This window comes from Neodiprion lecontei, chromosome 4, assembly GCF_021901455.1.
Source record: "Neodiprion lecontei isolate iyNeoLeco1 chromosome 4, iyNeoLeco1.1, whole genome shotgun sequence".
Lineage (NCBI taxonomy): Eukaryota > Metazoa > Arthropoda > Insecta > Hymenoptera > Diprionidae > Neodiprion > Neodiprion lecontei.
This window is the reverse complement of record NC_060263.1, coordinates 8,969,638-8,983,589: the sequence shown is the minus strand read 5'-3', so window position 1 is coordinate 8,983,589 and position 13,952 is coordinate 8,969,638. Positions and strand designations below refer to the sequence as shown.

At 35.8% G+C, this 13,952-nt stretch overlaps 1 protein-coding gene across 6 annotated transcripts in view; it reads right to left on the bottom strand.

The window, feature by feature from the left end:
• The window catches only part of LOC107225054 (protein artichoke), a 262,673-nt gene that overhangs the window by 110,163 nt on the left and 138,558 nt on the right, over positions 1-13,952 (bottom strand). For 5 of the 6 annotated variants that reach the window (XM_046736903.1, XM_046736902.1, XM_046736901.1 and 2 more), the window contains exon 2: positions 3,631-3,704. The exons of the other annotated variant lie outside the window; for it this stretch is intronic. The gene's annotated coding sequence lies outside the window, so the exon portion shown is untranslated. The remainder of the gene's footprint in view (positions 1-3,630; positions 3,705-13,952) is intronic. 6 annotated transcript variants of the gene reach the window in all.

The following is a 13,952-nucleotide window of genomic DNA, read 5'->3' as shown; positions in this document are numbered from 1 at the left end:
CGCGTATATTTCCCACATGACGGAGGCTCTGGCTGTCCGTCTCTACCCCTTCTCACACCCTCCTCTCCACCTCCCTGTAACTCACTACGCCAATTACATTAACGCACAGCAGTACGTCCCGAGAGGTTCAAACTCGTTGTCAATTTCAAATTATGGTTGCACACCAAACTGGTTCCTATATATTCCACACGGAGATGAGCAGAATTCATTCGTGCATCGAATTAATTAAATTTTTATCATCGAGTCTAATTTCAGGGAAATTCAGATGAGGTTGAAAATTCTATTGCTATTACAAGCATTCATTATCGCAGATTACATTGGATTACAAACGTATGTCTTTTAGTCGCGTTCATGCGAGAGCCAATGCAGCCAATGCAGCATTAGATCAGTCATAAACTATAAAACTAACAAGAGGGATAGATGCGTCTACCTTCTCGGGACGAACTTATTTGTCGATAAAGTAGACACTGCGTTATCTGCAATCCGTAATATGGGAAGATTTACTCTTCTTGAAATCTATGAACGAGTGGTTATCCAAGTCTGGAAATTTCGTAGGATCGTCTTATAAATTTACTTGAAATTAGGAATTTCGGGGTTGAAAAAAATGTTCGAAAAGCGTCCCTGAGGCTCTGATCTCTACTTACGTTTGGTTGAGGAATTTTGATGATATCGCGAATGTGTGACATCTCACATACCGAAGCTTAATCGGCCCATAGTTCATGGTTGGAGACGTTACTTCGTGGTGTATCAACTGTTCAACTGATTTGAAATGCAATGGGCCAAAGTTCTCGGATGAACTATTCGCCAAGAGACGCGACATACCTGATAGGTCTACCAGAATCCCGAGTTGGGAGTTTAATGTGTAATCCCACTGTACAAATCCGTAACGGAGCTACATCAGTAAATCATTCACAAGTGCACCGGTCGAATTATGAAATGATCTGACTACTGATGATGAAGAATATTCCAGCAGTAGCCTCATGGTTTTTAATCTTGTACTATTATCGAATTTTCCGATAAACGAGCAAAATTACACATAACGATTAGGATTTACGCTGAGGATATGGAAAATGCAATTTCAAAAAATTCCGTAAGCCAGATCTACGACTTTCTGTAATTTTTCTCATCGCTCCTGTATGTCTGGTTGTGAAATTTCCTTGACAAAGAACTGCATTTAGTATTAAATGTGCGACTTTTGCACAAGAATTCGCACTACGATTGGACGAAAAATTTTCAACAAACTCTTATAACGTGCTGGAAGGTAAACCCTTGAAGATTTTACGGAGTTTTTGATGGCCCGAGTGATTAATTACATATAATATATATTACTGGGTGTAAAATGCGAAGAGGCGAGTGTGCCTCTCGCGAAAAATAAAAGATTTTATTTTCCCACCTCTGGTGAGATCATGTCTCTGGTTATTTATTTATTTATCCACGTTTCATCTCTCTCGGGGATCCTAAAATTCTCACTTACGAATTCCATGTTTCCTGCAGCAAAGCAAACTGCTTGAAACGTTTAACGCGTGCCGTTTTCTCCCCTGTCCCAAACTCCTCCCACACACAGCATCTTTCCAACTTCTCTTTGATTTATAACGAAAGTTTTACAGCTTGGAAGTTCCTTCCTTGGCAGTTGGCCCTAGAGTCGCTAAGCAGTTCCCGCTGTGTTTTTACTCCTGGGTTACAAGTAGGCCGCCTGTATCTACCTCGAAACTTATAACTCCATGAGCTATTAGCAGAGCGTGATACTTACAATTAATGCGGGAAGACAGTTAGAGACATCGGATATTAAAAGGAAGTACCGTGTACTTACCGTTGACTTCCTTACCGGAGACTAATGGCAGTGCAGTTCATATCTGCCAAACTTTCAATCAGTCGTAGAACGATGGTGATTTAAGGGTGGATAATGTTCCCGTTTATGGCAGCGTATAACGATAAATCAAGATATTTGAGTATCAAGTACATTGAGTAGAAAAAACATTTTTAAATCTGAAACACCCGTGTACTTTTGATCTTAACACACATTAGAACATAAGATTACCCAGTCTTTCCGATTCTGGCCCCAAAAATGGGGGTTCCTATTTGAAAATTTAACGTAGATCTCAAAATGATCTTGAAGATGAGGTTCAAGGTCAAACCAAAGGTGATCATTGTATCCCTTGTTAAAAATTACTTGAGATTTAACATTGGTAATTTGTTTTTCACCAAACCCTGTGAGATTTCTAGGGGTTTCCATGCTTTTGACTCACCCTGTATACGTGTATAAAGCATTTCGAACAGCGAAATTCAAGAACTCCCGAGCGGCAGAGGTATTCAAGCTCTGGTGCTTGCGTTTTACACAACCGCTTTCGGGATTGCTCATACACTACGCCTTTCGCACGATCAGAGGTGAGCATGCTGCAGAAAAGTTGTGCGATTCAAAGAGATCACGGAGCCAGCATCGTGCAGCAGTGCACTTTGACAAAGGGATGCAAAGGTAATAGCGATTCAGTGAGTATACAAAATGTTGTCCGTATCTTGTAGCGCTGTTTGCAAATTCACATATGACATCGTTTCTGAAGTGTTTTTACGTATGTATCTACATACATGCAACATATACCCACTTACACGGCAAAGCTGATAAAATATGAAGTTGAATACCCGAATACGTAGAATTTGCTTTTTTTCCATAGTGATAAAGAAATTCCATTGACTTATATCAACTGCTATAATAAGCATTACAGGGTATTACAAACATTTCATAAAATTATCAGTATAATTCCAGGTTCATACCATTACATAACACTTTTTTCCATATATTATATTATATTTGTGTCTACAAACTTCTGAACACATTTTTCTACAACGATAAATTTATAGTCTCTTGTAAGTTTGCGATTGTTCAGGAATTTAAGGTCATATCCACTGACAATTTCATCAAATAATTGAAGTCTAACTGCAGGTAGGAGAGTTCTTACGTGACGAACGTCACGTGTAACAGTTACACTTCCAACTGTCCAAATATCATGTTACGAAAAGAAAATGGAATCAAAGCATTAACTAGACCTCGGAGCCGCAGAGTGATCGTGTCATTTAATTTAGCCGTCCATCCCCGGCGTACCTGATCCCTGCTTCGTAAATAGAATTAATTTTCCAGACTGGTTGAGCAGAAAAAAGTTCCCCCCGAGCACTAACGCCGTTTTTTAATTATAACAACGGGCACCTCGAACTTCTACATCGGTGGTCTTGTTTCACGCTAACTATGCTTATACACTACGTATGTGATAGTGCATGAATGTATTATAATATCAATACGACCCCCCAGAGGCATTGTCTTATATATATATATATATATCTTATATATATATGTATATATATATATATATATATATATATATATATACATATATATTTATATATATACTACATTATAAGTATACGAGAATATATATGCATGTATATAATATACGTGCGTGTCTGTAGCTTGGATGAGAAAACAACAGATCTGCGCAGATTGCGAATTGGATTCGCGTGTACCAATATTGTCTGACACATTAATTTGACAGATTAACATATCATCTTGCCCCGGGCAGGAATGGAATAATTTAAACTACGTTACGTATAGAGGGGGCGAATATTACTTCAGAAACGTACCTTTCCTTATTTCAACCATTATGGCCGCTGTTCCGATCCCAATTTTCATTACTGCGGACGGTTTGATATTGCTTCTGGAATATAAAAAGATATGAAATTACTAGCGTTGATCAAATTACAGGCACGTGAGTAACTGGACAAATTCGAGTTCCATTAAATTGTTATTCGCATTGGTTTGAAAGTTGATTAGTTCATTCAAGTTACCGTATATGCCGTACTACCAAATAAAAACAGCCGTCATGAGACTGAGAAGATTTGAAGTGAGAAGTGGTTTATATGGTCGAATTATAGGTACACACATTTAAACTGCTTAAATAATTTTACATCGCGAAGTCAACCCAATACCGAACGGAAACTAGAAGACAAACAGAAACGTTGAAATAACCGAATGATAAATTATTTCATCTTCATGACACGGCTTTCGTTGAAAACAAAAAATTCGAGAGAATGAATGTCGGTGATAAAAAAACTTATTAGCTCAATAATTTAATTCGTTAATCGTTTTGCCAATTTCTACAATAGTAACTTGATTAAAACACTGATTAATGTAACTGAATATCGGTAAGGGAATTGGTCAAGATTTAGTTGTACAAAAATTAACTTAAATCGAATCAATATCTGTCACACGTCGAAAATATCAATGATTCAATTAAATCAACGAATTCCTTTTTATACGTGCCGCATATTATCAGCTCACTTCAACTCAATCACATATTGAGAATAATTGACTATAGAGGTTTACGCGTAATATCAGCAAAGTTTTAACGTATCGTTCATAAACCAATTGCATCAATAACTCGTCATTGCACAACTTCGTTACTTTGGGTTTTTATATTCCAATGTTCTTTTCAAATATAATTAATTTCCGTATCACTTGAATTCCTTTAAGTTAGGTTAGGTTAGGTTAGGCCAGGTCAGGTTAGGTTAGGTTAGGTTAGAAAGTGAGGTTATGCGATATTAAAAAAGTGAAAAGCAAGCTGTAACGGGAGAGCGAATTCATAATGCAGTCGCAAAGGCTGTTTTCTCCGGCATTTATTTCCTCCTGATTTGTCCGCTAAGCTCCAACACGACCGAGCTGTAAATATTCGCTTGAATAAACTAAGCCCGACCACAATGTCTGGTGGTTAGGGTTGGGCATAAATATTCATACTGTGTGAAAAATAACGCTGGATCGTAAGGCACTTTCTTCGTTATGTAGTGTGCGCGTATTTTTGTTGCGTTATTTTAATGGCTCTTTTAAGCTACGGTGTAGTACAAGAATGTAGTAAAACTCGAATATCCGTTATCGCGGTTACCCGGAGAAAAATTCGACAATCGACGTGTTTCAATTATCTCAAGCATGGACAAGAAAAGAAAAAATCTCTGCCAGTAGTTTTAGGATTGTTCAATTATACTAAAATCGCTTTGTACGAGTATTTTTGAAATCGAGTATTTCACAGGACTTTTTTCATATTCGAAATTTTTTATATTACGTAATTATATCTTTTGCTTTTGAAAAAGACGGAAGAGCGTGTATTTTTTCTTACCGTATCCAGGCTTGAAACGTGAAAATATGGTTAGAAACGTTGAAATTGAATAAAAGTTCAATAAAGAGCAAAAGGCTGCTAGCGGACAAAAAATTTTTTTCGATGCTTTTTTGGGTTCGAGTATAAATTTGTAAACTAAAAGCAAAAGGTTTTATGTGGTGATAGATACGACATTTTGGTTCTGCTGAAATTGAAGATATGATCTACCAGAGTAATTGTATAAGGACATAACCGCCACGAATTATTATTGCTATTCCCATCGTTTCTGTATTTTTTGTATTGTATTTTTGATGTTTATGATCTTATGCCATTAGACACACGATACAGTATGTATTATAATTAATGTTGTAAAACATTTCTACCGAGAAAATTTCAGTCTCGCATCAGAGTTTTCAGTGATACGTTACACGAATTGCCAAAGCTTAATTTAATACCGAAACTAAAATCATTCAGAAAATTTTGAACGATTCATCTCCAGGAACATTATCCTTGCGATTTTTTCCTTTCATTTCGAACAACTTTTACAATAGAGAAAATTTTACCAAGTTTTTAACGAAATTTGTGTCAAGATTTTACGGCATTTTGTGATATTTTTATTGGTAATATATTCAAGTAACGATTGGACAATTTAAGAATAACCGATTACAAAAATCCACTTGAAAGAAATTTAAATTTGATTTTTCAACCGGTACGAATTCGATGCATCGCGACGTCGCCGCAGTCTTGTCTTACGGTAAATTAAATTTACGTACAATGGGCTCGTGAGAAGACTTTCAACTTTTTATCCAAGTGTCTATTCTCTCTCTTCGTTAACCTGCCTGCGCCAAAAAACCCCGCGAAGTATGAATTTTTCGTGAAAAAAATTTCAGGAGGTATATATATATATATATATATATGAAGAGCTGAGTAATGAGATTATTCCTTGGGTGCTTTATCGACCGAGAGTCGTAACTTTGATGCTCGTTAAATACTCCGACCTTTAACAAAAACACAATCTTACTTAAGCACAACTTTACGCTTGAAAATTTCTTCAGGAAAAAAGATTTATGTGGCATGTACTTGTTATTCACTACCGAGAAGAATGAGCGTCATCAATTATTAGAGTAGTAACTATAATACATGGATGCTTAATAATGATGATGACAGCGATAATGATGAGACAAAGAAAAATTGGCGAGACAGATGAATGGCTGGATGATATATTGTAACACCGAGCTCTTCAACTTTTTTCCTGTTTTCTCTGTTCCCGCGTTCCACAAATTGCTTTGCTTGTCTTTCAAAATTTTTCAAAGAAGCGTGGTTTCTTTTTGGACAGGAAATCTGGATCAAAGAAATTTTTTGTTGGTTAATGGGACAGCTGAATTCGAAGTAGACCTGAATAGTTTCAAACTGCAAATTTCCAAGACGTTTGTGTATGGCGATCGGAACAAAAAATTTCTGATAAACCACAATGAAAAGATAATAGTTAGAAGTTTGGTTTTTATTATCGATATTATAGTATTCCGGATTTTTAAACACTCTGCTCGAATTCAGGGTTTCGAAAAACATGTATTTACACAGTTTTTGGAAAATAGATTACAATGTTGAATTACAAGTCTGCCAATTTAGATTTGCCGTTTCGAATTTAATGTTTTCAACTTTGAGTGTGGACAAATTATGAATCGATATCTTTAGGTATCACGGGTATATGATTTTCATGAAATCCGAAAACTTATTTATCCGTTATCACTTTTTACACCAGCCAAATTCGATTGGCCATTTATAGCTTGAGATTTAGATTCACTTTGATTGAAATCGGGCTGCGAGTTTCTGAATTAATAAATTCGGTAGGGGGTTTCAAAATGCTTATTAGTACTAGGAATAGATTAATGTACCGGGGAAAAACTTAGTCAATAGAAAATGGATTTTTATATTGAATGTTAACAGGTTGAAAATAAACAGGAAAGAAAAAGACGAAACAAAGAAGATGGAATAACGAGAAAAACTTGCCAACTAATTATTGAGCAATCGTTTTCTAATTAATTTACAGTATTGCACCGGTATTGATTATGATTAACGAATGCTGGCAATATCGAATCCACTTCCGATGGGAAAGAAATCTATTTCAGTGACTTGGTAGAAAATAGTATTATCATAAAAATAGCTCCTAGAGTGACATCGAACAAATTAACTGAACTTTCAGTCATTGTCAAGAGATTTAAAATGAACTATCAATATCTGTGTTTTCGTTTATCATTCCAGTCACTTTAATTTTACATTTTTCAAGATATCTTCGAAAATAACGATTACGATTATTGATAAGTTTGTAGTAATGTTATGTAGTAAAATGTATCAATTTTCGGCAAACCAACCTCTTGCACACCACAAAAAATTGTATGAGAGATACGTGACGTACAACAAAGAAAGGTCAACGTACGAAAAACAGTAAGAATGGAATCGCCACCGTGAAGAGCAATAAGTTTTCCGACAATTTAAGGGTGAATTTAGCTATGGTTCGTTTACTGCTGGCCATAGATTGCGTGTCAATATCCACATTGTTGTGAGCACATGCTACCACCAAATTTCTCGCAGCATGTTATCGACGTTGATTGAAAGCAAGGCCTGCCATGTAATCAGACAGAAGCGGAAGCTATTTTCTCCGAAAAAAAGTTCAAGAATTCGTGACCGTTTGCTGACAGAAAGTGAAAATTTTCTTAGACGGCAAGTAGCTCGGTACGGGAATTTAGTGACATTGTTTCAACGATCGAAAAGATACTCCATCAAAGAACCTCGCAGAATCCTTGTGGAAATTGGCTGTCAAAAGTTCTTACGGACACAAATCCCAAAAATCAGTAGTTTCCGAGATACAGGCTTCGGAAGAAAGATGCTTGGACTTTTTTCATATCTTATGGATTCCGTGATTTTCATGAATTCCAAAGCTTTGAAGATAGTTGAAATCTAATGAATCATTCAAAAAACTGCACGGTCGATTGTCAAAGACAGGCAGGATGCTAGCTGTGATTGATTGAGTCGCTGCGAATCGGCTGTGCAGTTTTTTAGTATACATTTGATTTCAAGTCTTCCATGAAGCTTCGTAATCCTTGGATATAAAAAAATCCATGCACTCCCGTACCCAAGCCTACATCCGTGAAACTATTGATTTTTGGGACTTGCGTCCTTTGGGACTTTGGGCCAATTTCCTTAAGGATTCTGCGGGGTCCCGTGCATCTCTATGAAGTAAGCGACAGATATTTGAGTTGTTTCTGTGACTATATATTTCGTAATGTAATGATTAAGGAACATCGTGGTTGAGGTCGGGTAGGCACGAATCATTGACCGGATTGATCATCGTGAAAGGGCCAATCGTATCGCGTGCACGGGCAGCGCAAGCTCTCATATTTTTGCGTACATACGGGCGTTGCGAGACCTGTTATAAAGCGGGGGGGAAAACGAGATAACATTAATTGCGGGCTAAAAGCTCGTGAAATTCGAGCATATCGTGTAACGTGAAAAAATAATGACTCCCGTATCGCGTTAAGGGGTGAAAGCTAGTCGCGGTGTTAAAGGACCATGCATCTCTGCCTCGCCTCCACGTTTGTGGACACACGCTTGCATTACGCGATCCCGTAATGATAGGCAAGCTTGCAAAATTCATTGTTGCACTAGATTATATAGCTGGGGTGTTCCAACTCACTTCGATGAGGGCGTGGTCTTCATGGCTTGAGATCTTTCATACTTTTTTTTTATGGATGTATACAGAGCGATTATCCTTCGACGGAATATTCCGTCGTCTGCTACAGTTCAATGCGCATGCGCAACAATCCGAGAGCAGTTGTTTGCCAGGTTGACCAACCGTCATGAACGTAACCTCAAAAATTTTGACAGAGTTGTCGCTGGCAGTTGTGTTCAACAGCAAGCGGCGAACTGTTGTCTGAATTTGTGACGGTTGGTCACCTTGGCAAACAACTGCTCTCTTATTATAGCGCATGCGCATTAAACTCTAAGAGACGACGGACAATTCGTTCGATAGATAATCATTCTGTATATAGTACCAATCGAAGTAGGCTTTCAGAAATTTTTATCGGATCGTGAAAGAATTTGTGAATTATTCAAATTAAAAACATGTTACGGTAATATACCGAAAAGCCATGATTTATAAGCACGTTTGAAATACCATTTAATTTTCGATCTTGACTATTTTTTACTTGATTGTTTCATGGAAGAAAAATTTATTTTGAAGAGATGGAAAACTTTCACTAGTATTCTTATTATGCTGAGTGCAAATGTGAATCTTTCAAACTTTTTCCGCGTTGAAAACCCGAAAAAAACTTTCACATGTCAACTTAAAGCAGTGCCAGTTTATACACATTAAAAGTTTACGATAAAAGTGAAATATCAAAGGTCATATATCGGCTGTTTTGCTCGGAAAAAAATGTTTTATATGATCAGATAAATTTCTATGAAATCATGTCTAGAATTTAACCTGATAAAATTATATAAGATTATACGCGTATAATTTTACATAATTTTGTATGACTTTATAGAAGTTTGAATGAATTTGAATAATTTTATCCAACTTCATAAAATTTTATAATGTCATACAAAACTTTTCCAGAAATTACATAATTTTACGCAATTTCATAAATTGAGTTAAAATATTATGAAATTATATAGGAATACATCAAATTATACAAAATTATGTCAAATTGTATACGTTCATATAAGCTAATGATTATTGCAGTGTTATCACTGATTTGAAATATTCAAAACCACTCTTGATATTCGTTTATCGTTATGTTTACATCGAAAATGAAAAATGAAATTATTACGATGAAAAATTCTCGTTACTTTAATTTTAATATTCTCTAAATTTTGATGGTTAATTTTAAATTCATATTTAATTCAATTTAATGATTGTAATATTATATTTTAGGTGGCGGCTCCATGTCTAAGACCGCATTTTACGCACTAGTTGCATAATATAAGATTCCTGGATGGGCAGAAATTCCACATCAACGTAAAAAGTTTAAGCATTAAGGGTGAGTGATTTAATTATTGATATATATACATATATAAAGATAGAAACGAATCAAATGAATGGAAAACTCAGACATGCGTTTGACAGTGACACGATAAAAAATGATTAATAAAAAGACAGGGAAAATGGAGTAAATTCAAAATTCTGCGAGCAAATAGAATCACCTTACAATTAAATGGAAGTGCGCAGTCGGCGCGTTGCCTGAGAATTTTCCAGCCATCCGACCCCCAAGGTTTGATGGGAGACAAAGTACCTAATTTCAGCATTTCGGCGAGGTTATCGTCATTAGGTGCTTCCTCAGACACGCTTTAGTGTTTGCCTACCGCCGTGCCAGCGATCTGGCTCCAGAGTTTCGGAGCTCTAGATTAGTTCGAGAGTCAGATTCAGTTTTGAAGACGTAGGTCAGTGCTTTAGATTGCCCTGAATATTTGAGACCGAGGAATAGGACCTCGGCCCATCAGAGATTCTCTCGTCAAATTGCTCCTCAAATATTCTCCATCTCGTTTACATTTTGATACACCATTAAGGATACACGGGACGTACAATCGGGTCAAAAAGTGGCGAAAGAAAAGAAAAAAAAAAAGTCACGTCTAAAAAAAGAGGTTCAAGAAGCCTCACCGCGGCTAATCCACTTACATCTGATATCATTTTTTCATCAAAAAACTTATAACGAGTGTCTGAACATGATGAAAACTAGCAACAATGTGTATCTTGCTGAATCATAAGTTTGTCGAAGCTGAAAAAAAAAAATAAAAATCTGTCACAGATATTCACTCGTGCGTAAAACAATCTATTTTTCGTTAGAATTCGAAAAATTAGATCAATTTTCTAGTAAAAAAAAAAAACAAAAAAAAAAAATGCGAGTAAAAATTATATGTGTCTAATCGAAATTTAAACTCGTAATCATTACTATGAATTAAAACGTGACTGAAAGATTCCAATCATCCTTCTGAACATTATTATTTCGTAATCAGTTGCGGAGACGAGAAATTAATAACATTGGGGTGATGATAGAATCGACACCCAAAGCCCGAACAAAAGAAAATCACATTGCAATATTGTATGGCTATAAAACTCATGAACGTAGGGTGAATAATCTGTGGGCCAACAAAATGTGTGTACAAAGGTACGAATATGGATCGATAACTTGGGTGGAGCTTTGGTTTCGTTACACCCAGCGAAAATTTTCCATTCCAGTAAATCGGAAGCTTAACTCATCGGACAATTTCCCCCGAAAATTTCGTCTGTAATTGACTTGATAATTTTTATAAAAATTAAGCAACGAAAGAAATAAAAACGAAAAAAAAAACCAACCAACAATTTTTCTATGAACTATGAGATACTTCATTATTATACGAAGCGCCTAGATTCTCTGAATCAAAACACAGCATTTTCGAATGTTATCAAAAAATGTAGGATTCTCATTCTTACCTTACCGTTTTAAATGAAAAATGTTTAATCCGAGATGTCTGTTGAATCGGAGTCAACTTGTCGACAGTCATTGTAGTTAGCCTCGCGGTTTAGAAATGGACGAGATATTGAATTTCCGGTAGGCAAAGTCACCCTGTAGGTGTATCGATACACGTCGGTGCATCAAAGGAACTTGAGTTGCGTCGTTTCTCGGGCTGCCTTTCATGCTCTGAAGCTGAATCTACTAGCTAGATCATGTCGGTTTTGTCGACTGTAGAACTGGGTCAGGCTTTGCCTTGCATATGCATTCAATGCGACTAAATCCAGAATTATTGAAGGTATGCGTCGTACGAAAAATGAAACCAACAAATTTCGCATCTACAGCTCATCCATTGTTTAATAATTGATTTATAAAAACGTTTAATTTAGGTAAGGTGCAACGAATCATTTTTTTTTTTTACGCGAAAAGCGTTAACTGTTTATGGATAATAATTATAAAATTCGTATGCAAGAATTTTGAACTCAGAAATTGGATTAAAAGGAGAGAGACAGGAAGAAAAAAAAAATACTACAACTACGAGTCTGGTCTTTTTACTTCAGATTTTTCGGTGTTCTCTTGTTCGTACTTTCTTTTTCATCTTTATTTTAGCAATGTAAATCTGCGGATTGTGCAAAGTCTTACGTGGAATGAAAAATTTGTACCCCGTAACATATGACTGAAAATTACGAAAAAAAAAAAAAACTCTTCGAAACGTGTAATTTCGGTGTAGAAAGTTGTGTTTTTCAAAGTGTATTGAATTGTCCTGAAACATGTTGAAGTAAGCGTTCGACGTTTCAAAATGAAAAATGGAAATGGGTTGTAAAGCTTGTTCGAACTTCGGATATATGAAAACGTAATTCTGTCCAAACTTCAGTCAAATCAGTTGAAAGGTTCATTTGGAATCCTGCCTACAAAAACCATAAGAATAAAAATAGTGGGAAAAATTCTCGGAACATATTTCAAGTTTCACTGAATAATCTTGAAAGAATGTAGAAATTACGGTTCCGCCAAAAGTTTGAACGTTCTAAATCCCAAAACGATGTACAAAAAAGGTCTGACAAGATCACCGGAACAGCATCTAGATGTAGATCATTTTTTCCAAAATTTCATAAAAACCGGTCAAGCGATTTCTTTGTTATTGTACCTATTCGTTAAAATCCAACACACATGCGTGCGTACATGTAGCCGTTTTCAAAGACATTTGCAAACGATTTGTCAGGTGACAAAATGTGGTTTCAGAATATTCTCTGAACTACAATGTTTTTTTGGAAAGGAACTCGTATTCAGCGTTACGTTTACGAACGTAAGTCCTCAAAAAGGACTTACGCGGTATTGATGGTTGAAGAAAAGGATCCTGTGCACTCTGTAAGGACACGTATTGCCGCAATGGGTAAAAATGAGAACCACTCTTAGTGTCAATGGTCGTCAAGGATACGTTGAGAGTCTGCAGCATTGCATCCTGGTTAGTTACCACGTTCGTGTACGACTGCAGAGATGATCGTTCTCATTCGAGCTCGCGAAAACAACCACGTATATGGTATTCCATGACAAATTGGGCAGTCTGTGCACCTAGCCGTTAATTTTTTTCGTATAACAGGAGAAATTAATGAATAGATTAAAAATTTTTTTGAAATTCAGATTTATTCAATAACCATTTCTGCTTTTTACATGAACATTTTCTTCCGATGTTATTTTCAGTTCTTCGTACCTGAGCATTTACGCGCTTGTGTAAATGGAGTTATATATTTTTTACAACAGTCTTCTTCTAATGGAAAGTTATTACTCGAGTCTTCGCATTACAGTTTGACTTGTGTACTTTTGTGCTTACATTATACTTATTCTCAATTTCACCTAATTACTTATTCTAAACTTTTATTTTCATCCAATTTATTTCCAGTACTTTTCTTCTAAGTTTTTAGACACAATATATTTTAAACAGATATAATATATTTTTTTGCACGCAGTATTTATATAATATCTGCGGTAATATATTCGGGAAAAACAAACGAAATAAGTGAAATATCCGTTGAGATGGGAAACAGAAAGTTAATTTTCATCAAAGTCACTCTTTTGAAGAATAACTTACACTGCCTTTTCACAAGCTTTATAATTTATCGTAATCGTAAAATCATTTTCCATCTACAAGCACAACGAAAATTAAGTCATATTCGTCAAGAGAAAATTAACTTCTGTATTATAAACTTAAAAGTATTTGTTTAATATTCGATAAATTCTCAATTTCTTTCACTCGTTCCATTTGTAAAATGATATTGAATATCGATTAGAGGTTATCGATGCCGTGCAAACTGTAAGGGAGAAAAAGAGGAAA